Source organism: Notolepis coatsorum (genome assembly GCF_963971535.1).
Source record: "Notolepis coatsorum genome assembly, chromosome: 8".
Taxonomy (NCBI): domain Eukaryota; kingdom Metazoa; phylum Chordata; class Actinopteri; order Aulopiformes; family Paralepididae; genus Notolepis; species Notolepis coatsorum.
The window spans coordinates 2,705,940-2,722,894 of NC_140172.1; positions in this window are offsets into that span (position 1 = coordinate 2,705,940).

Consider the following 16,955-nt stretch of genomic DNA (forward strand, 5'->3'; position numbering starts at 1 on the left):
AACCTCTAAGAAGTCTGTATTCATTGTGGAACTAACTGTACCATGGGAGGCTGCAGTTGGTGAAGCATATGAACGTAAACGACAGAAGTACTCCGACATAGCAGCCGAGGCAGAACAACGTGGCTGGCGTGCCCAGGTGCTTCCGGTGGAGGTTGGTTCTAGAGGTTTTGTTGCCATGTCCACAACCAAGCTTCTTAAGGGGATGGGAGTGCGAGGACAGGCGTTCCGACAAGCTGTCAAAACACTGTCGGAGGCTGCCGAACGAAGCAGCAGATGGCTATGGATTAAGAGAAAGGACCCCAACTGGGCTGCAAAATGACCATCGAGGGGTAAAAGCAGAGGGGGGCACACCTGGGACGCCAGGTGTTGCCGTTGAGCCCTTCGGAGGTGTCGTGGGCCTGTCAACGAAACACCAATGAAGGAGGGTGCCCACCTGAAGACCCCAGTGAAGCTTTTACCACTACCCCATTCAAAAAAGTGCTGATTATCTAAGGGATTGTAATATCTAGTCCTATAAGCTCAACTGTAGAAAGATGTGTGAGAAATATAAAAGTGAAAAAGACTACATCTCAGCTGGTTTCTAAGAGGAACTTTAAGAGGTTTGTTGCAGAGCAGTTCCTGGGGGATCTGGATGACTGGGATTGGAGTTGCGTGGGCCAATTCGATGAGATAGAGGATGCTCTTAACTCCTTTATATGTGCATTTAATTGCTTTGTAGATAAGCACGCCCCATATAAAATGACTAGGATCAAAGATAGGGTGGTGCCATGGGTTTCTCATGAGCTGTCTACCCTCCTTAATGATAGGAATAATGCCTGGTCCCGTGCCAGACGCACACATGATCCCCAGCACTGGCTGTCATTTAGACAGCTCAGAAATAAATGCACTTCAGCTGTAAGGAGAGCTAAAACGGATTACTTTTTAAATCTTGTAACCACCTCCTATTCTAATCCTGCCAAGTTCTGGGGTGCAATTAATTTGACAAAAAAATCTGCCTTCTAGCACTCTGCCCCTTAGTATTACGATAAATGACTGCGTGATCTCTGATCCGAATGACATTCGCCTTGCTTTTAATAAACACTTCTCTAAAGCTGGTCACCTATTTGATAGGTTGTTCCCAGGTCTCCCTCCCCTGGAGGTCTCTGATGATGTTCTCCCCATGAATCATGTCCCTCATTTCTCCTTTCGACCGTTTACATCTTCGGAGGTCTTCAAAGTTTTAGAATCCATACACCCTAAATCATCGACGGGTGAGGATCAATTGGACTCTTTTTTCATACAATTAGCTGCACCAATTATTAGAGAGACGTTAACTCATATTCTTAATCTATCAATGTCTTCTGGCTCATTCCCACTGAACTGGAAGTCTGCACGAGTCATCCCTTTACACAAGGGGGGTGTTAGAGATAATCTGGATAACTAGTATCGTCCAATCTCCACCCTTCCTTGCTTGGCCAAAGTACTTGAGACCTTAGTCAGTTCGCAATTGAAGTGCTTCCTTTCAAGCCACTCTATTCTTAGTCCTCACCAATCCGGTTTCAGACCTGGCCATAGTACAATCTTTGCTATCACTCTTGTAACCAACAATATAGTCTCTGCCTTGGATAGGAGGAAGCACTGCGCGGCCCTCTTTGTCGACCTCTCAAAAGCCTTCGACACGGTCGATCACCACCTGCTTTTAAAAAAGCTGTCCGATATCGGCTTGGATATGGGTGCTTCCGCATGGTTTCGTGACTACCTATCTCTCCGACTTCAATGTATAAAATCATCACATGGCAATTCGGAATTCTTAACTGTTACAAAAGGTGTCCCACAGGGTTTGGTGTACTTTTGACTGTCTACATTAATGAGCTAGTCTCTTCACTAACCGGTTGCCAAGCCCATTTGTATTTTTTATTTATCCTTTATTTATCCAGGAATGTCCCATTGAGATACAAGATCTCTTCTTCCAGGGAGTCCTGACCAACACAGCACACAACAAGTTTCAACATAAAACAGGGCATTAAACAAAAAACATACAATTCAAATATAAATACAGAGGGTCATTTGTGCAGTGGCAAGGAGCATAATCACATCAACAATAGCATCAGGTAAAACAGTTACATGTTTCATAAAGGGCTAATCGTAGCATACCTTTAAAAGCATTCACAGTAGGAAGTGCCTGTAGACAAAGTTTCACTTGCAGCGTATTCCATAAAAAGGGAGCATAGTGGGAGAATGCAGCTTTACCAAGCTCTGACTGCATCAAAGGAACATTTAACAGCATCCCATTTGCTGCTCGTCTGGTATTAAAAAAGCAAGTATAAAAGGACAGAAGTCTGGAGATATATAAGGGCAGCTTACCTAGCAATGACTTAAAAATCCACATGTGTGATTGTCTTCTTTGGTACAGAGAGGACCATCCTAATGACTGATACAAAGTGCAGTGGTGGGTGCGAGAGCCTGCACCCGTTACAAAACGTATGGCAGTATGGTACGCAGAATCCAGCTTTTTAAGCAGGGAGGAAGGAGCATGCATATAGATTACATCGCCATAGTCTAATACAGGCAGAAAGGAACTCTGCACAATTCTCTTCCTGGCTTCAGACGGGAAACATTTCTTTAACCGGAAGAAAAAGCCCAGTTTAGGTCTAAGTTTTCTCAGTAGGTTCCCAATATGAACATCAAAGGCCATCTTTTCATCAATCCATATGCCCAGATATTTATAGGATGCTACTTTGTCAAGGCATGTCCCCTCCAGTGTCAGAATCGGGGGGACAGCTGTATTAGCTCGAGAGCGAGAGAAGGTCATGTACTTGGTCTTTTTTGCATTAAGGACCAGTCTTAGCCTTAGCAAGGAGTGTTGTAGTGTATTAAAAGCATCCTGTAGAAGCTCTATGGCCTGAGTTAAAGAGGAAGCCACTGTGTAAACAACTGTATCATCGGCGTATAAATGAAAACGTGCTGGGTTTATCCCATTTCCTAGTTCATTTATAAAGATGGAAAATAAGACAGGGGCCAAAATAGAACCTTGTGGAACACCTTTGTTTACAGTAAGAGCAGCTGAGGTATAATCTTCTACTGAAACACACTGAGTTCTTTCAGATAGATAGTTTTTAAACCAGCTCAAAGCCATTTTACCAAGACCTATGCAGCCAAGCCTTTGCAGTAGCAATGCATGATCCACAGAATCAAAAGCTTTAGACAGATCAACAAACAATGCTGCACAGTGTTTTTTCTTGTCCAGTGCTTCAATTATGTCATTTGAGACTAGCATAGTCGCTGAAGTAGTACTATGGCCTGATCTGAAGCCTGACTGAGACTCGTTAAGAATATTATGGTCAGTTAGAAACTTTTTCAGTTGTTCGTTTACAAGAGATTCAAAGACTTTGGCCATTACAGACAGTCTGGAAATAGGGCGATAATTATTTAGGTCAGAGGGGTCTCCGCCCTTTAACAAGGGGAGAACCATGGCCGACTTCCATGAGCTAGGTAATTCACCAGCACAAAGACTGAGATTCAAAATAGAGGTTATGGGTTCTGCAATCAGACCTGCAGCAACTTTGAAGAAGAACGGCTCTATCTTGTCTGGGCCTGAAGATTTCTTTACATCTAGGCTCATTAAAGCTTTGTGAACCTGAGAGGTCAAGATGGGGGCAAAGGTGAACAGTTATGGTATGCAGATGACACTATTCTTTACTGTATTGTGGATAGCCCGCTGGCTGCTGCGTCAACTTGCAGCTCGCTTTTAATTCATTGCAGGACACCCTTTCTCAGCTCAGGCTTGTCCTTAACTCGATGAAAACAAAATGTATGATATTCTCAAGAGCTAGAAATGTGGACTTTACTAAACTTCTCATATCTACTATTGATGGCTCTTCTATAGAGAGAGTTACCGATTACAAATATCTTGGGCAATGGCTCGATGAGAAGCTCTCATTCAAAACTCATATTGACAGCCTCGCTTCCAAGCTTCGGCAGAAGGTTGGCTTTCTATTCCAAAACCGGTCTAGCTTCCCTTTGCTCAGTAGGAAGAGAGTTGTAGATGCGGTATTCTTGTCAGTATTGGACTATGGTGATGTTATCCATGCAGCTGCATCTACATTGAAGCAATTGGACTCTGTATATCATTCCGCTCTTAGATTTATCACTGGTGACAGTTATGATACTCACCACTGCATTCTTTATGAAAAGGTGGGCTGGCCCTCTCTTTCTCAGAGGCGCAGTTACCACTGGTACTTGGAGTCTTGGTGCTTATAAGACCAGATCCAACAGCTGGCTTACTCTTAGGGTTCCACAAGCGCGTTCTGATCTGGGCAAGACAGCATTTTTTATTGATGCCCCCAACACATGGAACACTCTTCAACAAACCCTAAAGTTAGAGGTCCTCCCATCTGCTTCTGCTTTTAATCTGGTGTTAAATCTCTGTTTGTCAAATTGCAATTGTTTTTAGTTTCTTCTATTATTTTTTTTATATTTTCATTGTGTTGCTCATGTGTGTGTAAACTCGTCGTCATTGTAAATGAGGGAAACCTCAATGTCCTTCGAGTTAAAATAAAGGTTACAAACAAAGTGAGGCGGTAGAAGGTCTGTTTACCTGTAGTTCCCAGGTCCGTTGTACATGTCACCGTTGAGCAGGGCTCTCCGGGGACTGAGGTGGCTGTGGGACAGTCCAGCTGCAGCTGTGTGGGTGTGTCCTCTGACAGGGGGTGCAGGAGGACACCTGGCTGTCCCCTCAGGGGGTGCTGGAGGGCACCTGGCTGTCCCCTCAGGGGGTGCAGGAGGGCACCTGGCTGTCCCCTCAGGGGGTGCAGGAGGGCACCTGGCTGTCCTCTCCGTCTCCGTCTCGGCCCCCTGCTCCTCGTACACACCGGCACAGCGGAGGTCCATCATAGTGGGGGACAGTGGGCAGTGGACATCTAGATCAGAGCTGAGAGAGAGAAACAACAAGCGAGTCAAGGGCACAGCCAACGTAAGGGTGCCTTGGGTGCTCTGTAGCGATCAATGGCAAACATACCGTTATCCTATAACCATAGTTATATGAGTATAGCGAGCGCTCTGCACTCTAGTGGAACCCTATCCCTTATCAATCTAATACTGAATAATTTTCTCCACATGTACACACCCATCCGCCTGGCCACACCCACATCCCACATCCTCTACATAAGCGGGGTCGTGGCAATACTAACAGCTCCTTCCCAAGTCTTTCACCACCGAAGGCAAAGACCACAGGGTCCTCAGTGAGCCAGTGCAGAGCGCTCGCTATACTCATATAACTATGGTTATAGGATAACCGTATGTTATATTATCGTATAGCTTACGCTCTGCACTCTGTCTAGTGGAACACAGGAGCTGAGCTGAGTGGAGGCTGGACAAATGTACCCGCTGAGGCCCCCCACAACCATCAGAACCGGGGAGGACCCGAGCCCCCGGACCCCCCTAGAGGGGGACGGGAGGGAATTGGATCCCACTGTGCGAAGAGGGTCTAGCAACTCAACGCACAGGGTGAGCAGATCGTGGGACTTAGCTTCACACAGAAGGACCCGCGACTACCCAGGCGCGCATCCCACATGCCACTAGGGAACGAACGGGAAGGGAAAAAAACCTGTTACAGCCTCTAACATCACGGGGTCAAAGGTCAAGAACCCAACCCCGTGGCAAGGCCATAGCAGCGGAGCGCGGAGGAGGACCCAACCCCAGGAACAGGCTGAGGGTCAGGTCCCCCCGGAAAGGGGGCCTGGCGAGGCCAACGATGCCGTAGCATCGAGACCCCACCAGACGGTCACTAGTGACACCACCCCCCACATCGCCAGCGTATCGGACAGGGCCCAATCCAAGAGCAGGCCCTTCCCCCCTACAGCACGCCGCCCTGAAGCACTCTACAGAGGCTACACCCCCACAACACTGTTGGGCCAGTTGGCGCACCGGGGAGACAACCCCCAAAGAGGTTGATCCCTCAATCCTGGCAACAGGCCAAGAGCGTAACTTGACCTGTGCCCGGAGCACTGCGGACTAGACAGGCGCCTAAGGGGTGAACAGCACCCCGGCGGAAGGGGCGTTCGGTATGCTGTGCACCATGTCGCAGCCCCCACAAAACCGACCCCCTAGAGAGGTCGAGGTAGAGAAGGCTGACACGATTGGCAGACGTCATGAAAAGTGCGGGGGCACACTCGCAGGCAGACGGGGTCAAGCCCGGCCTAAACCCGAGAGTCGGCTCCGCTACCAACACACCGGGGAATCAACCACCCCCCTATGTTTAGTTTAACAGGAGGCGGTTGTTCCCTTAACCCCCCCAAGAAAAAAACTCTGAAACACAACTGCGCGAACCAGTTTTCAAGAAGGGGTTAACCCAGGCCAACAGGTCGACGAGAACGAGTCCGGACCTGGGCCCGGTGGACCGGGATGTACACAGGGATGCCAGAGGGGTACAATAGAACCACCTCAACAGCCCCCTCCCAGCCCCGCTGAGCAGGGGAAGGGAGGGGCGAAAAATAATGGAGAAGGACCAGGCCCCTTAGCACAGCGCAAGGTACAACACAATATGGACCAAGCAACCGCGAAGGATAACTCGTAGTGACGTAACCACGACACACACCTCCATAACATCAATCCCCGCAACGCCCGGGCCAACCCGGCATTTCCCCCCCGAAAAAGCACAAAGTCCTTCAGGGCACCAGAACAACAGATCTGCGCCCCGGCGGACAACGGGTTAACTGACCAGTCCCGTGTCCTAATCACGCCACCATCCCCAGTCCTAAGAGGGGGGTAGGTACACGTGTCGATCAAAAACATCACAGAGGGCGCCACCAAGATGGTCAGAACATGAACGCACGTGCCCGGTGGCCCACCCCATGGGCGTGAGACCCCTCCGCCAATGCATTGATCTACTCCGTCATCTACCCCTAGAGATGAGCGAGAGTTCGTCGAGACTAACCTAGTACACTGGCGGTCGGAAGAGATAAAATCTCCATCCCAGTCGCTCTACAAAAAACGCAGTTTTTATAATGAGCAACCAAGGCGCGCCAGCCCATGCATGGTTCCACACTGAAAGCACCCAGGGCCAGCACCATGTACACGTCGAGACCCAAAACACATCAATGGTAATTCTAACAAGAAACCAGATAACGTTCCCTCCACGCCGCCTGGGACGAGCGGCAGGAAGCTGGCCAAAAGACACAGATATGGGCCCCATATGACGCGTCTGAGGGAAAAAACTCTGTCAACACCGCTCTGTATAAAAGAGGGAAGACAGGGAACCCCCAGAGAGACCTCCCACGTGAGTAATAATTGAAAAGATATATGTAAACATTGAGCCACGTGACCAAAAGCTCAACACATATGCAATAGAGAGCAGAGCAGAAAACAAAGTTTCCAACGCACCGCATAACTCAATCTTGACAATGACAGCGGTCCACAACATGGAGCCTGAAAAAAACTCACGGAAGCCTCACGACCAATAGAAACGCGCCCAGTGACGTATTCTATGGCTGGGGAAATTCCGTGACCCACCTGCCCAAATATGTTTTTATTTAATAACAAAATCATATGTTGGGGGGGGGGGGGGGGGGACAGGGCTAAACAGGGGAGTCACTAGCGGCGCCTGCCGCGTGCAGAGCACTGTTTGCCCCCACGGGGAGCCGGCCCGGAGGAACGGTTCTGGGGAGCCTGGTCACGACGATCCCTACCGTTACCTCCGGGCGTGGCGCGGCTGGCTGCAGCGGATGAGGCACTCCCTCCACTCCTGGCCTTCTTCGCCGAAGGTCCAGCAGCGGCGGCGGTGGTGGCGGAAGCAACGGCCGCGGTCCTCTGCCGCCGTTGCTTCTTCCGGACATCACCGGTGGCATCAGGTCGGGGGAAATGGGGTTGGAGCACAGAGCGCTCCTCCTCCATCTCTCTGCAGGCTGCCGTCATCTGTTGCATGGCCGACCCGAATAGCCCAGCATCGGAGAGGGGGGCTGTGAGCAGCGGAATCCTCCTCTGTTCCGGCACCTGCTCCAGCCAAAGGAGGCGCTGGGAGAGAGTGGCCAGGGCACGCTCCTTCCCCGCGGCTATCGCCTGCAGCTGGGTTAGGTGCAGGATGGCTCCAGCCGCCTGGGCGTGAAGGTATCATTGATGGTCATCCAATACCGACCCGCCTGCCATCAGCCCCGACATGTAGCGCGCTAGCTGTGCGAGGTTGGAGGTGCACCTGGTCACTCCAATTAGCCAACTGCCTAGCCGATTTCCCTTTGAGCTCGGGGAACAAGGCAAGCAACTCCCCTTGCGTACCTCCCTCCACGTCACTCGCGTCCCTCACGTACGGGAGGCTGCCACGGGCGCCACCATCCGACGCGGCAGATAGCTGGGTATCTTGTCTCAGGGTCGGAGGTTCTAACCCAACACCGGAGTACAAGGGACCCCAAGGAGACGCAGCACTCCCTGCCACTCCCCGAGCGGGAGAGTGATACGTCTCTACTGGGGCTTCGAACAAGAGAGCTCTCGCCCCCTCCATATAATCCTCAGTCTCCATCGGAAATGGAGACGGGGCAAGAGAACTCTCGTCCGGCCCCTCGGAGAGGCAAACTCACCACCGGTCGCCGCCCAGGCGCACCTGGCTGCCACGACCGCGGAGCCAGAGACGCCCCACGACGCATGGAGGCCGCGGCAATGGTGAAGCGCTGGTGAAGGGTGACATTGCGAGCGTCCAAACCCTCCGAAGGTGCAAACATTATGACTTCGCTTTTCTCGTAAAATTGCGAGAGAGAGAAAAATAAGATACAATGTCCACGTAGCTCCTTTCCAACAACTATTTTGGCACTAAACTCAAAGTGGTGTATACAGTCACTTCTACGGTGGTGATATAAGCTGTTAGTATGGCCACGACCCCGCTTATGTAGAGGAGCGGATGTGGGTGTGGCCAGGCAGATGGGTGTGTACATGTGAAGAAAATTATTCAGTATTAGATTGATAAGGGATAGGGTTCCACTAGAGTGTAAGCTATACGATAATATAACCATGTGCTTTAGCTAATTAAACTGTGTTGTTTTCTTTCTTTACAGAGACAGTAGGAATGTTGAGAGAGACACAGGGGAGAAGGTTTTGGCGGGAGTGGATCCTATAGGGCAGTCCGTGCACGTCGCTATACATTAACAGTCTATTATAATCACATTTAACATTTTAAGCATTTTATGAGCAAACTAAATTCGTTAGATTGGACATTTGAAAACGGTCTCGAATGGCCAAAACATGTCTGGAGATTATAGCTTGCTAATGTTACCACTTAAACTTTTCCCCCCACCAGTTAACCTGGAAGGCGTGCTGAACTCATCCATCCTTTGTGTCTGATGTTACAAAGACAGTTTCAGTATAAAAACAGATAAATAAAAAAAATACATAAACACGTTTTTTTTTTACTTTTTAAATGTATCAAAATAGAGTCACAATTTATGAATATATTCTTGATAATGATAATAAAAGAAGAGCTCAAAGGATCTCAAAGCGTTTTAATGTAGTCCCTCTGCTGTTACATAGCTTCGATGTTGGCATGAATGACTAGAGCATTTTCTCCCTCCTTCAATCTCTCTCCCTCCCTCCCTCCCTCCCTCCCTCCCTCCCTCCCTCCCTCCCTCCCTCCCTCCCTCCCTCCCTCCCTCCCTCCCTCCCTCCCCTCTCTCTCTCTCTCTCTCTCCCTCTCTCTCTCTCTCTCTCTCTCTCTCTCTCTCTCTCTCTCTCTCTCTCTCTCTCTCTCTCTCTCTCTCTCTCTCTCTCTCTCTCTCTCCCTCCCTCCCTCTCTCTCCCTCTCTCCCTCTCTCCCTCTCTCCCTCCCTCCCTCTCTCTCTCTCTCCCTCCCTCTCTCCCTCCCTCCCTCCCTCTCTCCCTCCGTCTCTCTCTCTCTCAAAGCCACGCGTCTCCTCAGGGGACTGAAATGCTAAAGAGGCTGGAGGAGAAGACAGCCTGACAATAAGATACTGAGGGTCTGCTGACTGCTGGGTTGCAGGCTTTTAGAAGTCATTGTGCATTAAGAGTTTTCTGTCCTGGTTTTCTGTCCTGAACGTGAAAAATGGGCGACACATTCTATTCTCGTCGGAGGTGTCAATGCCTCATTTGCATATAAGAGATGTTTTTGTCAAATGTAGATTTGTTTGGGGCTATTTCGGGGTCTCACTAAAACTCTGTCTTGGCTTTCATAATCTAGCATGTCTAATTGACAAGAACATACCGGTAGCTGATGACCCTTTACGATGCCCTTTTCCCAGTGTACTGTATTCATCTGTGTAACTTTGAAGGCATTTTCCTTAAATACATGGTATGATATTCAACTGAACATAGCTGATATTAGTAGATAAATAATACAGTTATTATTAGAACGCTGTTCTCCTCCCAACAGTGCATCAGGGTTACGTGACTGACAGTGAAAGAGCCAGACAGCTGTATTCTCCTCCACTCTCTTGTTTTTAGGTTAGCTCCTCTTGACCATACAGATGTGTGGAACTTGTCACCAGAGTGTTAACCCTTTCACTACCACTCTACCAAAGGGTTAACCCTGCGACAATACAGAATGTTAACCCTTTCACTGCCACACGACAAAGGGTTAACCCTTTTCACAACCACACTACATAAGGTTAAACCTTCTGTAGTGTGGTAGTGAAAGGTTAACCTTCTGTAGTGTGGTAGTGAAAGGGTTAATATATTATGTAAGGGATAACATAATAACAACAACGAGGTCATTGTCGCAAAATAATTTACTGACACAGAGTTTAGAACACAGAGGCGCCTCGCCGAGGTGTTTTAAACGTAGTGAAGGTCAATTATTTTGCGACAATGACCGAGTATAGGCTATACATTATCTCGCTTATTACATGGCTAACTTACTAACAATATACCTAATTCATTTGACACCATCGACAAGACGAGATCAAATGCAGACGCAGTTGTTCTGTGGCTCCGTCCGCTGTCAGCCCAAATAAAGTTATTATTATCGCCGGCAGATGTGTGGACTGATTGCACTGCTGCAGTGTGTGTCAGTGGGCTTGATTGCGAACAGCTGTGAACAGCGGTCATTATTGCTTGGCAGAGGTCCGTTATCGAGTAATAACGGACCTCTGACGAGCACTATTGACCAATCACAATCAAGCATTTCGGTGAATGTTAAAACGCCATGTAATAAACTAATATAATACTAATGGACTATAGGAAAAAGTTACATATTGTACGTATGGAATAGCCATAAGTAATATATTGACGTATTCATGGAAATGTACAAGGTGTACATATTACAAATGTAATTTTTTTTTTTTTTTTTTTTTTACGTTTTCAGAAAACATTTGAGTTCCCTTCGACAAACTCGGGACACTTGCATGGGATGACATGCTTTTCTTTTTTTAATCAACTTTTTCTCCCCATTTTCTATTTTTCTCCCATCCCAATTTCGTATTATCCAATTCTACCCTCCCCTGTCTCGAACGTTGTTAGACCATGCCTCCCACTGGTCGGCTGCAGTGAGGACCAAGCCTTGCATCACGTGTCCCCTCCGGTACACGAGGAGGCAGCTGTCGCATCTTTTCACCTGCACAGCGTGATCTCTCAGCGGCGAGGAGTAACGCGTGGGAGGCTCACGCTGCCCCCGTTGCTTCCTGATTCTGCTGCACAGGCGCACCAACCGACCTGTAGGAGTCGCTGTCCACAACGTCCGATCCCCACCCACCGGCTTTCTCACCCCTAATACTGCCAATTGTATTAGTATGAACGACCAGCCAAACCGGAAGCAACGCTGAGAGCTGGGCTCGAACCCAGCATCTCCTGCGTTAGTGGCGAGCGCCACTTAGCCACGATGACATGCTTTTCTCAGAGCCTCGCCCAAACCCTAACCCTAACCTTAACCACACTGTTACCTTAACCCTAACCCTAACTTTCTGTCTTCTCTATAACCACTAACAAATCATCATCATAGTATTGCTGTATTTGTATCAGGGTGGGTGTCTTAGTCTAGTAATGAGATGTAACGATCCCAGGCCCAGGCCTTTGTGGGCCTGTGATGAGAAGAGAGACATTGGTTCCCTACCTCCCTTCTATGGTCTCATACCACCCTCTAGTGGTCACCATCAGATGGTGCAGGCGTCCATTTGGACTGTACTTACAAATGTGGTTAATGTAATTAATTGTATGATTAATGTGATGTCATGGTGTGTGTTGTTGACTTTCCCTTCCCTTGTGTGATGTGGTTCCCCTGTTGGTTTTGTTATTGTATTAATGCTGGTGACTAGTTTGGTTTATTCTGTGTTTTGGACTGGCGCCAGCTGTTACCAATTGTAATTAGTGTTTTTGTGTGTATTTAAGTGTGGTCTGTCCTCACCTCATTGTGGCGTCATACCCTCCGGTTACCCCTATTTCCTGTCCATGTCATCTTGCACTGTTGTCATTCGTCCTAAGTAAGTGTTGTTAGTGTTTCGTTTTGTTGACTTTTATTTTCCGTGTTCACAGTTCTGTTCGCTGTTATTAGTGCCAGCTCGGCTGCGCCATTTTTGTTCTTTTTATAACGTGTCGTCGTCTAGTAAAGTCTGTATATACACGTTATCCTGCCGTCTCTGCCTCCTCCATTCCTGTCCGCAAACTGGGTTCTCCTCTCCTTCCTTTGTGCTGTTTGTTTTGGACTTTCACCGTTATGAAATGTAAATATATTACTATAACATAATGTACATTATGTACCTTTTTTCCGGTGGTCGATTTAGTACTTTATTTAAATGTTTTCATGAGACCATGTTGCAGAGAGGGAGAGCTTCTCTGTTCTTATCTGAAATCTGAGTTGCATGTGTGATGTCATTAATAGGCCGAACCTCTCATGGTCCAAGATGTGGTCACTTTAGTTTCAGCTACACAGAAAGCATGAGTAGGTATATTGACATGTCTTGAAAGAATATAAGTTGCCGACTTGGATTTCTTGGTAAATATCAATGGGTGCTTGTTTCCAATTTGTATCTTCATAAGATCCTTGCAGCTCAACGAGGGTAAAGATGTAGAGATGCTGCTAAGCCATTTTCAGTGATTTATTTGGTACATTTGAAAAAGAAAACATATTTATACAAATTGTTATTCAATATAGAACATTTTAAGAATTTAAAATACTTCTGGAGGATCTTTAAAGGTGCTGTAAGTGGTATTTTCTGTTAAAATAAGTAGTCTACATGTTAAAATAATAGATCTACACTCAGCCTGATATAGATTGTCTGGTCAGTAACATGGGTCTCCCAGTCCCTCCGCTCTGCAGTAAACTGAAAATAAATGTTCTGGTATCCTGTTCCCACTTTAGGGCTTGTGTCCATAGGGGACGTTTTATGAGTTGTCAGCTCCTTTCTGTCATTAATTAAATGCTGGAGAAGCGTCAGGCATGCTCCTCTTCCCAGAGCCGCGCCTCACGTTTTATGAGCTCTCGACGGCAGCGTTTTTGGCTCATAAAGTTGAAACTAGTTCAACTTTTTTGGAAAGCAGCGCGCTCATCAAGGTAAATCATCGAGGAAGGGGTGGAGCCGCGGCTGGTGCGAGCTCTGGGGAGACCCAGAAAGACACTCGAAGCTTTTTTTTCTTCTTTTTTCAAAGCGGTCCGCCTCGAAAAAAAAGGTTATTAGTGGACACATAGCCTTATGCAATCAGGAGAGAGAACTCTACACTGCAAAAATGGCCTGCCACAAATAAGAAATATTGGCGATGTTGTCCTTGAAACAAGTAAAATAATCGACCAGCGTAGTAAGCAATTTTGGCAAAATTTCTTGAAATAAGTAAAAATATCTTCTCTCTCTATGTATGTAAAAATGCGTGTGGGGAATGTATTTTCTGTTTAATGCAGAGCGGAGGGATTTGGAATGTAGTGCTATTTAACACTTATTTTAACTCAAATAAATAGCACTTACAGCACCTTTAACCCTTTCACTGCCACGCGACAGAAGGTTAACCCTTTACTATCACACAACCGACGGCGATGCTCTATCATCTAATGATGGAGCATCGCCATCGGTTGTGTGATAGCAAAGGGCTAACCTTCTGTCGTGTGGCAGTGAAAGGGTTAACCGGCTGTCGTGTGGCAGTGAAAGGGTTAAGGCACAATAATGCAGTGTGTGTGTGTGTGTGCAGGGCCGCCTCAGGGGGTGTGCGAGCAGTGCGGCCTCGCGGGAAGGGGGGCCTCGCACAAAAAAAAATAAAAAAAATAAAAGAAATATTTTTTATTTATAATTTTTTTTATAATTTTTTTTTATTTTATTTTTATTTTTTTGCGATGCCCCCCTTCCCGCGAGGCCCCTTTTCATCACAGACCTAAAATCTAGTTTTGCTTATATGCTTATATATTTCACATTAGACACGTTTGTAGAATGTTCCTGGCTCTGCGGCTCTGCACTATTCTCTATTGGAGCTCTGGGGCTCTGCAGCAGACATACTATTGGTTTCAAGAAGGGAGGGGTTACATTATGTGTACGCTGGCGTGCGTCAGCTGCGTTTGACTATTTCGCGCGTGCAGCTTTGGAGGTTATGCTTAGTTATGCCAGCCAAAACGAAGAGGACGGTCATTCGGCAGATGGACTGAAGATGAAAGTTGTTGCATGTTAGACAGTTCAGTCAGGCTAGCCATCCCGGCTAAAGGCAGGGACAGCTAGTTAGCTTTAGCTACGTTATAATATTGAGTGCTAACGTGTGGTTCAGTCGGGATAGCCATGATGATGTCGGCTAGTAGCTAGCTTAGCTAAAGGCTAACTAGCGTTAACTAACCTAGAGAGAGCACGTGCAGCATTGTTATGCCAAGATGAAGAGGACGGTCATTCGGCAGATGAACTTCGTCAACTCCACGCGGTTGTCTCCATCCTCTTGGACGTTTGGTGAGTTTTTAATGCACTCTATTCTATTCCCGCCGTGGATATATCTCTCTCTCTCTCGGGAGCCAAACGGGCCGGCTAGCTGTTGTAGTAGCTAACGGTGTGTGGCCTGGTGTCAGCACCTGGTGCGAGGGAGGTGAGCTTGGTGTTTCATTATGAGAATATCTCCATGCTCAAGTCGGCTATAGTCCGCGAGGGACTTGTTGCCGGCACTGCTATGGTAAACACCACTCTGTAGTGGGACGTGTATTGCCTTCTTTTTCCCTTCCCTCTTCGGATGAGAAGAGGAAAACACAGCGGCTGTCTGAAGTGTTGGCCTGTATTGCTTTTCTCACGTTGTACAGTTTTTCAGTGGTAGCCGCATAGCTTGCTTCTGCGTTAGCTAGTGGTTAGCGATAGCCGGGTTGAGCTAACTGTTAGCCAGTTAGCTGTTTAGCTACGACGTTAGCTGCTCATTTTCGCTCGGCTGGGAACGTTAGCTTGATGCTATCAGTTAGCCTAGAGTTAGCTGTTAGCTTGTGCTACGACCATTGACATTAGCCGTGAGAATAGCAGGCCCTGGCACTCTGACTACGACATCATCTTTGACAGAAGATGTAGTCGGGCCTGCACCATGACAAGGCTCTGGCCATAGCTTCTTTTTGTCCCGCCAGCGAGAGGCCTTTCGTCAACGTGGAGACCTGTGTTGCGGCCTTTCGCCCTGCGTTCCTTGGTGCAGGTAAGTTGTCCATTGGATATTACCCCACTCTTCCTTCCTTCCCCTCCCGAATGTTTTGTTAATAACGATGTTTTTTTCCAGGCAAAACATATGTTACTTCACAACATTTGGAGATACGACATGTGCTGTGTGTGAATTGTCTTGGTCGTTTGTGTAGCTTGGGTAGCGTTGGCCAAAGCTGTGTGTGGCCTGGTGTCAGTACCTGGCTACTCTATTTGCAGTTAGCCTATTTAGCTGATGTCGGCCATTGGCTCCTTGCTACTTTGTTTTCTCTGGTATAGACCCTCTTCTCTTTGGATTTAAGTGTTGATCTTTGTCCTTTTGGATCTATGTATATTCATGTTGCCTTTGTGAAGTTATCTTTTCCTTCTGTTTTGTTCTTCCATTAAAAGTTGAATATCTTAATGTGATCATAGAAAATGAAGAATGGGAGGACAGCCATTCAAGCAATCATAAAATCACAAATAGCCCAATGTGGAAGGAGTTTGACTGGAAGGTCAAGGTCAGGTACTTTAGGACTCCTCAAGTTCTCTCCGGATTTGCTGGTGGGTCCTCACCACTATGTTGGAGAGGATGTGGAATGATCGGAGATCATACACATATTTTCTGGGACTGTCCAAGGGTGCAGACATTTTGGATGAATATCAAAAATGAGATTAAAACCATTCTAGATCTTGACTTACCTCTGAATCCATCGTACTATATCTTGGGATGTATACCGAAAGGCACATACTATGGAGATACGTTATATATCTTGAGAGTGATACTGTTAATAGCAAGGAAAATGATAACTATGGCATGGCTACAAAATCAACCACCGACAATCAAACAATGGACCAAGAGACTGAGACAGATGTATACAATGGAAGAAATGACTGCACAATTGCAACTGAAAAAAGATATGTTTATGCAGAGATGGTCACTTGTAACCTTGTACCTGGAGATACATTAGCATGAGCCTGACGCCCTCTCTCTCTTTTTTTTTTCTTTTCTTTTTTTGTTGTTCTTTTTTTTTCTGTTAAAGTATATATTTTTTTCCTTTTGCTAAATTTATTTCTCTATTTATTTTTTCGTTTCTTATCCTACAAAAAATCATAAAAAAAAAATATTGTAAAAATCCCTCCCCACTGGGTTGTTTAAGAGGCGTACTCGGATTATACAGCTTATTTTGATTACGCTGAATACCTTAAACAAATTGAATAAGAGGGAAGAGCCTGAGTAACAAATGTCATTGACTATGTGAATCAAGTATATTATACTGTATGATTAATGCAATGTGATGTTCAATATGACACAAAATAAAAGAAAGTTCAAAAAAAAAAAAAAAAAAAAAAATAGTTGAATATCCTTTAGGGGCTCTCTCTGGCCTTGCTCTGGTGGAGGGTCAGGGGCATTGCCGGGTCTGTGCAGCGATAACACTG